Raw genomic sequence first — 15,854 nt, forward strand, 5'->3', positions numbered from 1 at the left:
TAATTTTTGCTATTTTCAACTCTATATGCACAACGCCTTGGAAAGTAATGGTTTAATAATATCAGGGCAAATTACTTTTAATATTTTACCGTCAATCAAATCATGTCGTGGTGAACAGTCTTTTGAATTGTTAATTATGTCTCTGATCTTTTCCTCGGTAACAGATGTAAAGTTAAAATCCCCAGACATTGGAAAATTCATGTATTCCAGTGGTCCAAAATGACTAGATGGAATTTAAGAAGCTAATGTTGGACCTACATCAGAAAAAAAGGCATTAAATCTTTTGGCAATTTGTTGCGGATCTGAGACAATAGAATCGTCAATCTTAAATTCATTTGGTAACTGCTTTTTAGATTGTTTTTTGTTAAGAATACAATTGATGATTCTCCAGAAGGAAGATGCATTGTTTTTATGTTCGACTAATTTCTTATTGTAATAGTGGGTTTTTGCTCTTTTTATGACATGATTTAGCCTGTTTCTGTATTTTTTAAATTGCAACAGATTAAATGGGGTACGACAAAGAAGGTATTTTTTATATAATCTATTTTTGTTTTTCAGTGACTTTATGATAACAGAAGTTATCCACAGTTTAGACAATTTGTGTTTCAAAGGCACTGATTGGAGAGGAAAACATAAGTTGTAAACCTGAGTAACATTTTTTATAAACAATGAAAAGGCCTTCTGAGTATCTACTGTTTGATAGATTTCACTCCATGATAATTGCCTTACAGCATGTCTGAAAATTATCAAAAATTTTTCACTAAAAGTTATATTTATATAAAGATATGTAAAATTATATTTAATGTCTTGTAAAGGGGGGAAATTTTCACTCTCGTTAACAGTGATCAAAAATATGGGACAGTGATCAGCCACATCAATGCACAGGACACCAGATTTCATAGTCTTGTTATACACATTAGTAAAAATATTATCTATATGAGTTGCTCAGGTAGTACAACCAAAAGGAGAAGTCAGTACGAAAGTGCATGAGTGCCTTTCACTCAGTGCAGCGCTGAGTACTAAGTTGTTGAAAACCTGGAAAGAAGATCAGAAGGCAGTTATATGCTTCTCACACCAGCCCTAATCCCATTAATACTGTAGCACTACTACGCTATGAATATTTTTAAAGAAATAGTTCAAAAATGTAAATTGTCATTTACTCTCCTTCATGTCGTTCCAAACCCGTAAGACTTTCATTCATCTTCAAAACACAAATGAAGATATTTTTAATTAAATCTGTTGAAATTTCTGTCCTTCCAATGAAAGTCTGTCCAACCAAAACTCTGACCGTTTTGGTTGGACAGTCTGTCGATGGTTGGAAAGTCTGTCGATGGTCTTTGACCGACTTGGGTAAAGACCATCGACTCTACCTGTGCGACTCGGGTAAAGACCATCGACTCTACCTGTGCAACTCGGGTAAAGACCATCGACTCTACCTGTGCGACTCGGGTAAAGACCATCGACTCTACCTGTGCAACTCGGGTAAAGACCATCGACTCTACCTGTGCGACTCGGGTAAAGACCATCGACTCTCCCTGTGCGACTCGGGTAAAGACCATCGACTCTACCTGTGCGACTCGGGTAAAGACCATCGACTCTACCTGTGCGACTCGGGTAAAGACCATCGACTCTACCTGTGCGACTCGGGTAAAGACCATCGACTCTACCTGTGCGACTCGGGTAAAGACCATCGACTCTACCTGTGCGACTCGGGTAAAGACCATCGACTCTACTTGTGCAACTCGGGTAAAGACCATCGACTCTGCCTGTGCAACTCGGGTAAAGACCATCGACTCTACCTGTGCGACTCGGGTAAAGACCATCGACTCTACCTGTGCGACTCGGGTAAAGACCATCGACTCTACCTGTGCAACTCGGGTAAAGACCATCGACTCTACCTGTGCAACTCGGGTAAAGACCATCGACTCTACGTGTGCGACTCCACCGAGCAAGGACACCAGCTAAGCACTTAAGTATCTTCTTCTCCCTTTCCTTTCCTACTTGTATCCTATTTCCCTTAATCAACATGTGCTTTCAATACATTCCTGTTGTCTCTCTCATCACACACAGAAGGCAGCGCAATACTGCTAATCTGCGTCCCGTTCTCTTATCCACACACACACCTCTCTCTCTTTCTATGGGTCTATGGAATTGTCAATCAGCAGTCAATAAAGCTGACTTCATTCCTGCCTTTGCATCTCATTCTACTCTTAATATATTGGGCTTGACTGAGACCTGGATCCGTCCAGAAGACTCAGCAACCCCTGCTGCTCTCTCTAACAACTTCTCTTTCTCTCACACCCCTCGCCAGTCGGGAAGGGGTGGGGGCACTGGTCTTCTCATTTTTAACAATTGGAAATACTCAACTCTCTCTTCTCTATGCAATAACAACTCATTTGAATATCATGCTATTACACTTACAACTCCCATTAACATCCAGATTGTAGTCATTTATCGCCCCCCAGGTCAACTGGGAAGCTTTGTAGAGGAGCTGGACGTGCTGCTGTCCTCTTTCCCTGAGGATGGCACTCCACTTGTAGTCTTTGGCGATTTCAGCATTCATCTAGAGAAGCCGTCTCATTCATCTCTCTCCTAGCCTCATTCGATCTCAAACGGCTCATCACCACAGGTACTCACAAGTCAGGCAACCAACTGGACCTGGTTTACACACGCAGGATCCTAGACCAACCTCTCCCACAGCCAATAACCTTCTCTCCTCCTTCTCTTCACTAACCGAGGAAGAAGTATCTAAACTTCTCCTCTCCAGTCATCCTACCACCTGCCCTCTAGACCCCATCCCCTCGCACCTTCTACAAGCCATCTCTCCCACACTTTTATCAGCTCTCACACACATTATCAACTCATCCCTCCACACTGACATTTTTCCTACAGAATTTAAGCAGGCTCGGGTGACTCCACTGCTTAAAAAAACAACATTAAACACATCACTTTTAGAGAGTTACAGACCTGTCTCTCTCCTACCATTCATTGCGAAAACACTTGAACGAGTTGCTTTCAACCAAGTGTCATCTTTCCTGTCTCTGAACAACCAGCGGGATGTCAACCAATCTGGCTTCAAGAAAGGGCATTCAACCGAGACCGCATTACTGTCACAGAAGCCCTGCGGATCGCAAAAGCTGCTTCCAAATCATCAGTTCTCATTCTCCTGCACCTGTCTGCTGCCTTCGACACTGTGAATCATCAGATCCTTCTGTCCACCCTCTCATCACTGGGCATCAAAGGATCTTACCTCCACTGGTTTGAGTCCTATCTCACAGGTAGGTCCTTTAGGGTCACATGGAGAGGCTAGGTATCCAAAGCACATCAACTGAACACAGGGGTTCCCCAGGGTTTAGTGCTTGGACCCCTCCTCTTCTCCATTTACACCACATCACTGGGACCCATCATACAGGTACATGGTTTCTATTACCATTGCTATGCTGATGACACCCAGCTCTACCTCTCATTTCAACCATATGATCCCACAGTAGCTGCACGAATCTCAAGCTGTCTGGCGGACATCTCGGCTTGGATGAAGGAACATCGCCTGCAGCTCAACCTGGCAAAGACTGAGCTTCTCGTCCTCCCTGCCAATCCGTCTCTACAGCACGACTTCATGATCAAGCTAGATTATTCCTCAATCACTCCATCAAGGTTGGTCAGAAAACTTGAAGTAATCTTTGATGACCAGCTGACCTTCACAGACCACATTACAAAGGCAGCTCGATCATGCAGGTTTGCAATGTATAACATCAGGAAGATCAGGCCTTTCCTAACTGAGCATGCAACACAACTTCTCGTCCAGGCCCTGTTAATTTCTAGGCTTGATTACTGCAATGCTCTTACATCATGTGCAACTAAACCCTTACAAATGATCCATAATGCTGCTGCTCGTCTTGTCTTCAAAGAGCCCAAAGGGGCTCACGTCACTCCTCTGTTCATCTCCCTGCATTGGCTACCACTCCCTGCTCGCGTCAAGTTCAAGGCGTTGACACTTGCTTACAGATTGACCACTGGCTCAGCTCCGTCCTACTTTCACTCGCTCCTACGGGTCTACATCCCTACCAGAAGCCTACGATCGGTCAATGAGCGACGGCTCGTGGTACCATCACAGCGAGGCACAAAATCACTCTCCAGAAAATTTGCATTCAACGGTTCCATGCTGGTGGAATGATCTCCCCACCCTCGTCCATAATGCAGAATCCCTGACAGCATTCAAAAGACAACTGAAAACTCATCTCTTCCGTGAGCACTTAACATAAAAAAAATAAAAAAATAAAAACTTTTTCTTGAAATCTTCGCTTGTCTGGTTTATGCTACTCTGAGCAATGTTTGAACTTTGTATTCTGAGAACTTCTTGCATTGTTTTTGCCTCTCCACGATGACTCGCTTGGTTTATTCCTCAAATGTAAGTCGCTTTGGATAAAAGCGTCTGCTAAATTACTAAATGTAAATGTAAAACATTCATAAAGAGATGGTAAAACAAATTCAAAATGAATGGAGTCCTTTAATCCAGTCTTCTGATGAGACACCATGACTTAACAGATTTAATTCAGGCTTTCATTCACATACAAACATTGATCAGTGAACATACTTAGAGCTCAACTGTACCTGCTTGATGCACAGGAATAAACCTCCTTAAATGAAGGAGAAGGAGATAGGTGAAGGTCAGAGTAATGGACGTGAGCCCTAACAATGAAAGACGGCTTTAGTGATGAATCAAGACCTTTCTACACACACATTACTCCAGCCTGAGGACACCCACACTTTAATTAAGGGGGGCTTTGAGGGAATCATCTCAAATGTGCCCATTTCAAGGTCGTTTTGAGGTATGAGACTTGCAATGTGTTTTTTTTATTGTAGAGTAACCTCTTATTTTAGTACTTCAAGTTGAACAAAACAAAAATGAGAAATCTTCCTGTTACAAAAAGATCTGCTTTTTATATTCAGTTTCTAGTCTCTAGTCAATTTGGTATATTTTCTCTGCCTCCTACTCGTCAGTGCTTTATATTAAATAATCTTAATTAGGCAACATTGCAGATCAATTGAGGAATTACTATAATGATGAATTATTTTATTAAATTTTTGGAGAAATTAGTGAAAAGGTATAGTAGATAGATATGGTTAATCTTGATTTACAGAAAACAAATTATACTGTATCTTATCATCTGGAAAACACAGTTATGCCATAAATCCTATGTAGATTTTGTGGGAACAGCTTGGTTGTAAAGTTGTTTAGACCCATAGGATGTGAAAATTCATCTCAAGTCAGGTCAAGTCACCTTTATTTCTATAGCACTTCATACATCTTAATATAACAACAAACTTGACAGGTAGAATGCAAAGGTTTGCAATATTATTGCTGCCAATATTATATATATAATTAAATGAAAAGTCTAAAAAGCCAGGGGTGTGTAATGTGTGTCCTGGAGGGCAGAGTGTCCAGAGCTCAGCCCCAGCCCCTATCAAACACAGCTAAATCAGCGAATCAAGGCATACTGGAAGCCTCCAGGCAGGAGTGTGGAGGAGCTGAACCCTGCAGGACACCCCCGCTCTGTGCTAATATTCGTGTTCGAAAAGCAGCTGTACCTTGTGTCATCATATCCTCATTCTGACATTATAATAATTCACTTTCAGTCGAACACGGTATGATCCCTCTACACAAATCCCAGTGTAATCAACAAAGATCCCCACACAGCAAGTGTGGCAGTGGCAGCTGAAAGACATGCGTCATGACACTACACTCGGTGATATTGATATGGGTGCATTCTCTTACTTGTGTTTCTTGTTTTTTCTTTCTGTAAAGATTTGATAGGGATGATCTCAGGACAGGAGGCCTCTTATTTGGTTTGGCCGTCCAGTGGTGGGTTATGTGACCCATTAGCTGGATATGTTTGTGAGGGGGTGCACAATTACTACTATCAGTGAAAGTAACCCAGCTGCTAACTCGGCAGCGAGTGACCCAAAACCTAGTATGCATAGTGAAAACAACCCAACAAAAAGGACTGAACCCAGCAAATATATAAACCCAAACAATTTTAACATGTATCATGTAAATAACCTTAAAACTACAAACAAACCTTTCTGGCTTCGTTTTTGTGTAGTGATCATTAACTTTCATGTCAAAGACACCTCATAGTCCCAATAAACCCAATAAACCCATCTGTCTTTGCAGTGCAGTGTGTAGTTGTGTTTCTTTTTATATGTTAATGAACAGTGATGTCATTGTGACATCACATAGTCCTTGTAATACATCAACCCATTCTCACTCCCAGGGCGTCAAAAACTGAAGCATGGTCAAGTGCCTTCCGCGTCACAATGAAGACGTCGAAGGTACCCCTAGGCGTCACGTAGTTGACGATCAAGGAACTCCATTGATTTCAACGGCTTGCCTTATGCGTCAGATTAACACGCAAAAGGCACATTTAGCCTGGTATAGTAGACCCTACGTCATCGCAATTTTCTAAAGCTCGGGTAAGAAATAAATAGGCCTATTAAATTGATATTTTTCTATAGCCAAGTTTCTATAGCTACATACATTTTTGTTTTGTTGTCTATAAATCCTCTTTTTTTTTAAAATATTATCTGTAAAGACTTTTATCTGGAAGCTCCAGCAGCTCCAAAGCGTTAAAATCATGTTAAAATCCATAACACATGTGTATACATATATTTGCGTTTTTATATTGCATAATTAAATGATTGTGTAGGCCTACTGTGTATACTTCTGACCTGTTTCTTATTGTAAAAATAAATAAAAATGAAATATTAAAACACACTCACATTTATATTTATAATGCTTAATGTATTTTTTTTAACTGCTATTTGGTCTTTAGGCTATTTTTACATTTGATGCCTGGGACATTAATAAATTAATTATCAGCTCGCTATTAATCTTATCTGTAGAATATTATCACGTGTATTATCGATATTACGTCCTTTTACTGGTGTTCTTATGTTGGCCAATCAAAACATAACTCTTACACAAAATCAACAGGGTATTTTTAAGGAGTAAAATTATAATTGTTGGTTTATAATTAAGACATTTAAAATATTATATTTTAAAAAATAAAAATAAATAAAACGAAGCAATGCCACCAATAAAGTTTTTTTTCTTTTTTTTTTTCTGGCATCTTCTCGCGGCAAATCCTGTTGCCACTCGCGCTTTCCAATGCTACACCTCGTCTTTGCGTCTTTGCACGGTAGGTTCTGGTACAGAAATTACATAATTTAGATCAAAAATGTCAGATTCTGGAATCATTGTACTTTTTGGTGCATTATGTTCACACGTCTATCAAGGTTGTTATATGTCAGGGTATATATATATATATATATATATATATATATATATATATATGTATATATAGATATATAGATATAGATATATTATTTTTTATTTATTTATTAATAATATAAGCAATATCCAAAACCTATTGACGGATGCTAATGATACCTGATATGGTAACAATGAGGCCTACATCAATTTCAAGTGTTAGCATGTTAGCTAATACTTTATAATTTGAGGTTTATCAGATACTTTATGACCTGAGATTTGTGTCAGACTGCCATAATAGACAAGTTAACTCATCTGAATAAGAATGTTAATTCTTCGACTAAACAGAAAATAAGATTAGGTTAAAACTATAATAACTTGTCATTAAAACATTTTATTCATTTAGATAACCTAAAATATCAGTACTATTTACAGTCAATGATATGTGAACATTAAATAATGTTATTTTTTGTAATATTTTTCTTTGTTTTTCCATAGGCTATATAACGAACCCAACAGCACTTTTAAGAGCTTATCTATCTATCTATCTATCTATCTATCTATCTATCTATCTATCTATCTATCTATCTATCTATCTATCTATCTATCCATCTATCTATCTATCTATCTATCTATCTATCTATCTATCTATCTATCTATCTATCTATCTATCGTATCTATCTATCTATCTGTCTATCTCTGTTTTGATCTGTGTAACAATATTTCTCTATCTGTCGAGTGTCTATATACATTCACATGATAGACTTTGAGTTAGAAGAAGAGCTGAGAAATACTGATAAGCTCCTTGAAAACTTACAAGCTCAAGAGGTAAGAGCAAGCTCAAGAGTTATCGTACAAGCATTGAGTTTAGTACATTTTCTTAAAATTGTCCTGTTGATTTTATATTAAGTCACAATCAATAATAATTTCACCATGACTGTTACTTTATTGGTCAATAGTATGCAGTAAATAACCCTAACAAGACATTAAGGGATATTTCTTGAATTGTTGGCTAGTCATTTGTTATGCTCTTAGGGAAGACTGGGCAAAAGCAATGTGCAGCGTCTACCCTCAACCCCTACTGTTCAATGGAGAAAGAGGGACAGCCAAGGGGAAATAATTTACAAATATCCAAGAGCCAGAAGGGCAGCTGTAGAACGTAAGTACAGTATAAGGTACTCACTGTATATATGTATATATACAGTATATATACAGAATCCATACTCCATATATCTATATATCTATATATATATATGTATGTGTGTGTGTGAATCCATACTCCATATATGCTTAATTGTTTGCTCTGCAATATTGAACATTATGTAAAATTGTGCTTCTGTTTTGTAAATAAGACTAAGGAGAGACCACAATGACCTTTCTGGTAATGTTTAGCTACATGAAAATGATGTTGTGTGTACAGTATGTGTATCTCTTTGTGTGTTTATTTCTTTCTCACAAATTTTTAGCTGGTCCACTTGTTATGGAAGATGACTTGAATGGTGGCCCTGCGAATGCCTCTGAGACAACTGTTATACACTGAAGCAACATATTGATTTGTGTTTGATATTTAAATAGACTTTTTTATATAGATGTGAATAAATCCATCATTAGACTTTTAAGTGCATACACAGTTATATACTTTTAGATGTAAATCTTTTAAATATGTTTATTAATTTGACTTATGGCGCTTTTCCATTACCAGTACCAGCTCGACTCGACTCGACTCGCCTTGGCTCGCCTCGACTCGGCTCGCTTTTCGTTCCGTTTTCCATTGCAGAAAGTATCGCCACAAATAGTACCCGGTCGTCATAGCGACGCCTTTCGTTCCTCGTTGCCCCATCAAGCTCTCGCTGGATCCTCTCTTCGGCAACCAAACAAAGGAATGTCTGCACCTCCTCGTTTGACCACGGCGTATTCTTCCGAGTTGCCATAATAATAGTAGTAAGTTTAGTAACTATCTCTGGCTAAACTATTTAAAAAAGGCGGGGTTATTCTGGATACTCCATCTGGCGCGTGCAATGATGACGCAGTGAATAGTGACGATTCTCTCTGACCAATCAGCAGTCGGCATTGTTTTCACGTCACATTTTAGTATCGCCTTAGCTCGCTTAGAACCTCGCCGGAGGTGGTACGAAAAAAAGTACCCGAAAGCAGGTACAGGTACAGCTTTTACACAGTGGAAAACCAAACAAAGGCGAGTCGAGTCGAGTCGAGCCGAGCCAAGGCGAGCTGGTACTGTGTAGTGGAAAAGCGCCATTAGATACCATTCTTGAAGAGCTAAAGAGGCTGTTGGACACTGAGGAAGGTGATGCTAATGTTATGCCAATTCAAGATCATCAACCTCGGTCTGCATCCAATGACTGGGCCATTAGAACTGAAATGAGGGAGGAGAGATGGAAAGAAGCTAGATCTTCACTTGTGGAAAACATTTTGAAAGGAGAGGATGCAAGTTCCTCATCCTGCCAACAGTGCAGATCAAATGCATCTATTGTGCGCTGTAGGGACTGTCTCCCTTACCCTTTCCTCTGTGCAGGCTGTGATGAGAAAAGACATGGTAGCTTCTTTGTTCTCCATAATCGGGATTCTCTTGTCTCAGGTTTTGTACAACCTTTACCTCCATCCACAGGATTCTGCCAGGAAGCTGGTCACATTTCTGTTAAACATCTTGGTAAGATAATGTTATGCTTAGTTGTATTATTGTTGTTTTATTGTGCTCTTAATATATCATGTTTTTAAATATATCTTCTTTGTTGCACAGTTCGACTGCTGCCTGTAGAAATACCTGCCCATATTTGTGATTGCAGTAATGGGACAGTCCTTGTTTCTTCAGGCAGGCCCATGACCCTCATCACTATGAATGGAAAGGAAGATGTTTGCATCATATTTTTTCTAATATTTATTACCATTTCCTTATTGTCTTATAATTTCATGTAGCTTGTTTTACTCCTTTAGGCCGTTACAACCTAAGCATGCTTCATTTGTCCTGTGCTTCGTGTGGACATTCACGAGAGACGTCTTTGTCAGAACTTCAGAGGAGTGGATACTGGCCTGGCAACATTCCCGCAAGTTTGCTGTTCACAACAGATGTGCTTGTCTCATTTCAAGAGATGAAAATGGCATCACCAGGGATGTCTTTTCAAGCATTTGTTAAAATGCTTGATGAGAAAACAATTCTCTTTGGTAGAGTAAGTGTTTTATTTGTTTTTTAAATTAGTTTTATTAACCACTGGCAAGTTAAATTACTATTTTCTTTTAAAGTAGTAGAAACCTTTTCATTTTCATTCAGTGAAAATTTTATACAATATGACTCTCAATTCAGCTATATAACCAAGAAATGGTTTCTTTCTCAATATGAAAATGATTGCTTCTCTGTAGACTATGCTGACTTTAAATGGCAATGATCTTTACACTAGCCTTAACTGATGTTAAACAGACTACCCTTTATGACTATCCTTTTAACCCTTTGGAGATTCGTTTAAAAGAATATGAGTACTTTCAATACTACATATAATCAAACATGGTCTACCCAGTAAAACACCAGTATTACATGCGATTCATTTTGCAGAGTGGAAAAATATCAGCCAATGTCTTTAGCTGCAGTTTTAATGAATGGGTTGCAGCAAGATATGCAGTGGAAAAGATGTGCCAGGAGGAGTTTTTCACTTGTCCAGCATGCACTCCACACATGCTAGCTGTATGTGTTGATGGAAATCGGAAACACTATCGGTTTAAAAACACAGCAAGGTACTTTTTTATTTTTTTTTAATTAAAGTGATTTTCTTAATTTTGAATGATGTGTTTATACGTTCTGAATGTGTTTCTTGATAGCACAGAGAAAAGGGGATTACTTGACCATGTTTTTATACAGAGTGATGTGGAGGTGTCTGACTTTGTGGACTTTGTCCGCAAAAACAATGATCATGTAAGTATTATGATTTATGTTGGCAGATATTACTGGATAATTTAATGTACAGCTTTTCTCAAACAATTTTACACATTCCTTAAACTAAATGTATTGCTTAGAAAAGAATGAAAAAACATGATGCCCTCTGACAACATGCTATGTGCATTTTACATTATGACTACTTCAGATATTTGTGTTCATTGTTTTAAAATTAGCTTGGATTGAAGCAGTTGGAGATTGTGTAGTTTTTTAAAGAACATAATATAACGGTTAAACTCAGTCAATATGTACAAAACATGGTGAGATGGATTTGTTTGTTTGAAGCATTAATCATTTTTGAGAAATCTGTAAACTCATTTTACAAAAGCTAAAGTGAATGTTCTGTAAATATTGAATCTTTTTTGTTGATCAGGTGGAATGTCATGTGACTGTCACAATTAGAGTGGTCTATTTAGCATCTCTTTTGAGCTTTTTTTTTTAAAATGTTTATAATTTATATGATCTAGGTGTCGGGAAGAGGATTGTGTGGTGCATCACAATGGACAGCAGCAAAAAGAATTGGCCAAGAAATCAAGCAGCAAACTGGATGAGGAGGGATTAGAGATTGCTTTCTTTCGCCATGGCATTCTCCAATATGGCCTTAAACATGTTCCGAGGGGAAATTTTTGCTTACCCCCTTTTTCTACAGAAAAAACTTGCAGAAATGTCACAAGGGAGCATCAAATTCTTATGTTCAGATGTAGCCTGCAAATACTTCCCATATCTCCAACGTGTGTCTAAACAGTGCCCCGAGCTGCAGTCTTTACTGGACATGCATCCTTTTCTGTCTGTGATGCATGCCAAAGCACACTCTTGGAAATGTGAGGTATATTGCCATTTGTTTTAAGTATGTATTAAGAAGAAGAAATGCAGGAATTTTGAGTGGATTGATTTTGTCAAATTTAAAAACTTGTTAGGTCAAGTACAGTGGGGCCTACCAGGAAGGAGCTGGGTCAACTATTGGTGAGGAAGTGGAGCAGGTGAACAGCTTCCTATCTAGAATTGCTATTACAAGCAAATACATGTCAAAATCAGGTTTGTTGAATTAGTTATGATTAATTCATGACTTTTGTTATATACATATACCTCTCATAAAATATTCTTATATTTATGTTATAGGCAGAACAGACATGATTACAATGCAAGCCATGTCCTGGAATAAGCGGAAGGTCCTCAATTTGGGACAAGCTCTAGTTAACAGATATATAAAGGTATAGCTTTCTTCTCAGTCACATATTGCAGTTCGGATTTTTAGGTTTTACTAATTTATTCCAATCTAAATTAAAGGTGTAAATTTGACCGCTGTTGAAAGTGGATCAGACCGAGCACCACGACACTCGAATTCAATCAGTAGTAGGGGCCGTGTCCACTCATGATGGGGGAGAAGAGAATGAGAGAAGAAGAGAATGAGAGAAAGAGGGAGGGAGACATTACAAAAGAAGGCAATATCACTGGGAAAAGAGCAATGAAGGAAGGAGCTTGTTTGAGTTGATTTTAAATATCCAGTGTTTCTCAGAAATTGCTTACTGCACCTGTAAATGCAGGACTTTTTAAAGTTGACTTTGTATTGTGTAGACTCAGAAGGCTCTTCAAGTGCAGAAACACACCTTGGAGCAGGGGCGGAGCGGGGGGGTGGCTAATTGGGCTTAAGCCCCGAATGGTTTGTCAAAAGCCCCGAATCTTTTAGGTTTTTTAAAATAACTTCAACTTTGTTTAATTTCCTCTCAGAATTTCTGATGGAGCGGCAAAGAATTAAACAATGTGCGTGGTGGCGGACGGTAATGCATCGCGCATCACTCAGCTTGTTTGCCAACTGCCAATAAAAACTAACGAAGAAGAATATAAATTAATCTTCTTCGCCGTTGTCATCAGGGGTTGGCCGCTTGCGGGCTGTTGTATGTTTAAACCGGCGTCGTAGCGAGCTTACTGGCTAACCGGCTGAAGTTATTATGGACATCATAAAGTTTTTTATACGGAACACTAACAGTAAACCTCAGCGGCCGGAGAGAGATTCAGAAGCAGCGTCAGACGAACCGCGGACAAGTGTTACATGTGAATCTGCTGTTGTAGGCCTAACACTTGAGTTAAGTGATGACAACAATTCCAAGTACAGATGCATCAATATCGTCAATAAGTTATTTTCCCCCCCATACTTTAATTTAAAGAGTAAATCTTTAATATATTCTAGATTCATTACATAAAAAGTTAAATATTTCAAGCCTTTTGTTGTTTTAATCATGATGATGGGCTTACAGCTCATGGAAATCAAAACTCCAGTACGCCTATCTCAAAATGTATTAGAATTTTAGAACAAAGAATTTTTTATACGACCTGACAAGATCTCTAATCAGCTAATCAACTCAAAACACCTGCAAAGGTTTCCTGAGAATTCAATCTGTCAGTTTTGTTCTGGTGGTGCAGCACAATGACCTTTTCCACAATATTACATTTTTTTGAGATGCGCCTGTAATAATGTAATAAACATATTAGTATTTACATAATTAAAGGAATTGTTATGGTGAACCGTGATAATGAATAAATGGTAGCAGCAGAGTATTGCTAATTAAATGAATATCACTGTCCACAATTTTATATGTAAGCTTTTTGGGCAACGCATCATTAATTTACTGTAACATATTGCACAATATCATCAATATTTAATGCAGCAATTCTGAACAAAAAGTATACATATTTAATAATAAGACACAGGTCTTTGGAACTTTTATTGCACACATGAGACTTAAATTATTCTCAGCGAGTTATGGTGGCGTTTTGGCCCCAGTCTAAAAGGGCTGCTATATAAGTTTTACACGCCACCAGATACCACTGTGTTTTACCTATTTAGGCAAACTTAAAATTTTCCCAGGTAGTGTATAGATTTTTAGGCTTTCTAATATCTCAAACAGCCTGAAAAATAGTGCATTTAGCTGACGTAAATGGGGAAAAATCTCCAAGGGAGTATGCCCCTGCCTGGACCGCCCCTAGGTTTGGGCTAAGCCCCGAATGTTTACATCGTCTGGCTCCGCCCCTGTGAGAGACGAAGACTTTTTAACCGTTTGCCACAAACCAGACCCACTCCAGCATTACAGTTCGCACGTAACTTCAGTGGTGAGGCCTCACGGGGAACTGTAAACATGAGAAGAAGGTAAAATAGTGAATAACAATGTATGCTATTTGTCTAGCATTTAGTCATAGACATAGTTAGCCTATAATTGAGCCTATAATTGAGTATTTAACTGCCTGACATGTAAGATATGTTATTTCTGAATTAGATAATGAAAATGCAAGTGCACAATTGCATTTTCTTATTTCCTTTAGGTGCCAAAGAAACACAGGTGGTCCCTTCATTAGAGAAGTGTGTCTATTGACCTCCCAGGAAACCACAGTTGTACCAAAGGGAATGGCTAGAGTCCAACTCCTAAATAATGGTTACATTATTAGTGGAGTACAATTCCAAAAACGTTGGAATGTTCAGCAGGTGTTGCAGCATATTCATTCTATTTATGAATCAAAACTTCAACTCAACACTGAGTAAGTAACTAAAACTCTGAGATTAGTTGTTTAAATGTTTTAATACTGCATTTTAATAATATATTTTTTCATAACAAATCCCTTACGAAAATTAACCATGGTTTTATTGTTGTAAAAGTGTAGTAACCAAAATGATAAAATGATAATGTCGTCATCAACCACTTACTCTCCTGTATGAGTTTCTTCCTTCAAAATGGATATCTTGTCATATATTTAATTTCCTGTGCTTCCATAACCCTTCCTTCCATGACCCTTCTCAGTCAGCATTTACTTTTCACATTATCCGGCCCTTTTGAGAGATTCAATGTCACAAATTTGCAAGGCTTTGATTAGACGTTGTGCATAGTCTTAATTATTTCCTCAGTTAATGTCACATTTCTTTTTGAATTATTTAACTTTCAATGTGGTCTCAGGCTTTATGACCCCACAGTGCACCAGTGAGTGATTTAAGATGTTACATTTAACCCCACTTATTCAGTATTTATTATGCAAGTAATTTGCCTTTTTTTTTACATTTAAGATTGGAGATATTGAGAGCTTTAAACACACAGCTGGTCAAACCTACGCTGGAACCTGGAGTTGAACTGACTGGAACCATACTCTGCATGCTTTTTAAAGACAGAGTCATCTATGTACGCCCTTCTGTTGACCTGTCTCAGCCTGATCAGGAGGTAGGGTCATTAAACAGACTGTTAAACACAGAAAGTATGAAATTTATTTTGATATATTTTGCTGTATTACAATCATATTTGTTTGCATATCTATGAATTACCGAAATTATATTTGACTATGAAAAAACTGACAATGAATGGGCTTTTTAAAAGGAATCTAAAATTTTTTAATATAAAATCAGGCTGTTTAATTATAAAAGACCATGCAATCTAACCAGTTTTAGATTTTAATATTGCTAATAGCCATGCATTACTCTTTAAACTTATGTGTAGAGCATATAGCGCTAGCCATGCTAAAATCATAGGTTTGTTTCTCATGGAATGCATGAATGTGGTCTTACCTTGATTGCATTGGAAGTTGCTTTCAGGGGCGGAGTTACACCAATTCAGACTCCAATGTGAGTACATACTAACCAGACACTTTGCATGAAATGTATAG

The 15,854-nt window shown here is 38.2% G+C and overlaps 3 long non-coding RNA genes across 3 annotated transcripts in view; all 3 read left to right on the forward strand.

The window, feature by feature from the left end:
- LOC143718418 (uncharacterized) overlaps positions 1 to 15,854 on the forward strand; it is a 227,329-nt gene that overhangs the window by 56,737 nt on the left and 154,738 nt on the right. The window lies entirely within an intron of this gene.
- Positions 10,962 to 11,719, forward strand: LOC143718416 (uncharacterized). The gene is made up of 3 exons (XR_013196382.1): positions 10,962 to 11,014; positions 11,099 to 11,192; positions 11,681 to 11,719. It is a non-coding gene; the product is annotated as an uncharacterized LOC143718416 (long non-coding RNA).
- LOC143718397 (uncharacterized) lies at positions 11,913 to 12,420 on the forward strand. The gene is made up of 3 exons (XR_013196362.1): positions 11,913 to 12,039; positions 12,131 to 12,248; positions 12,333 to 12,420. It is a non-coding gene; the product is annotated as an uncharacterized LOC143718397 (long non-coding RNA).

Source organism: Siphateles boraxobius, unplaced genomic scaffold, assembly GCF_051911475.1.
Source record: "Siphateles boraxobius isolate OS27281-9 unplaced genomic scaffold, OSU_SipBor_1 61, whole genome shotgun sequence".
NCBI lineage: Eukaryota > Metazoa > Chordata > Actinopteri > Cypriniformes > Leuciscidae > Siphateles > Siphateles boraxobius.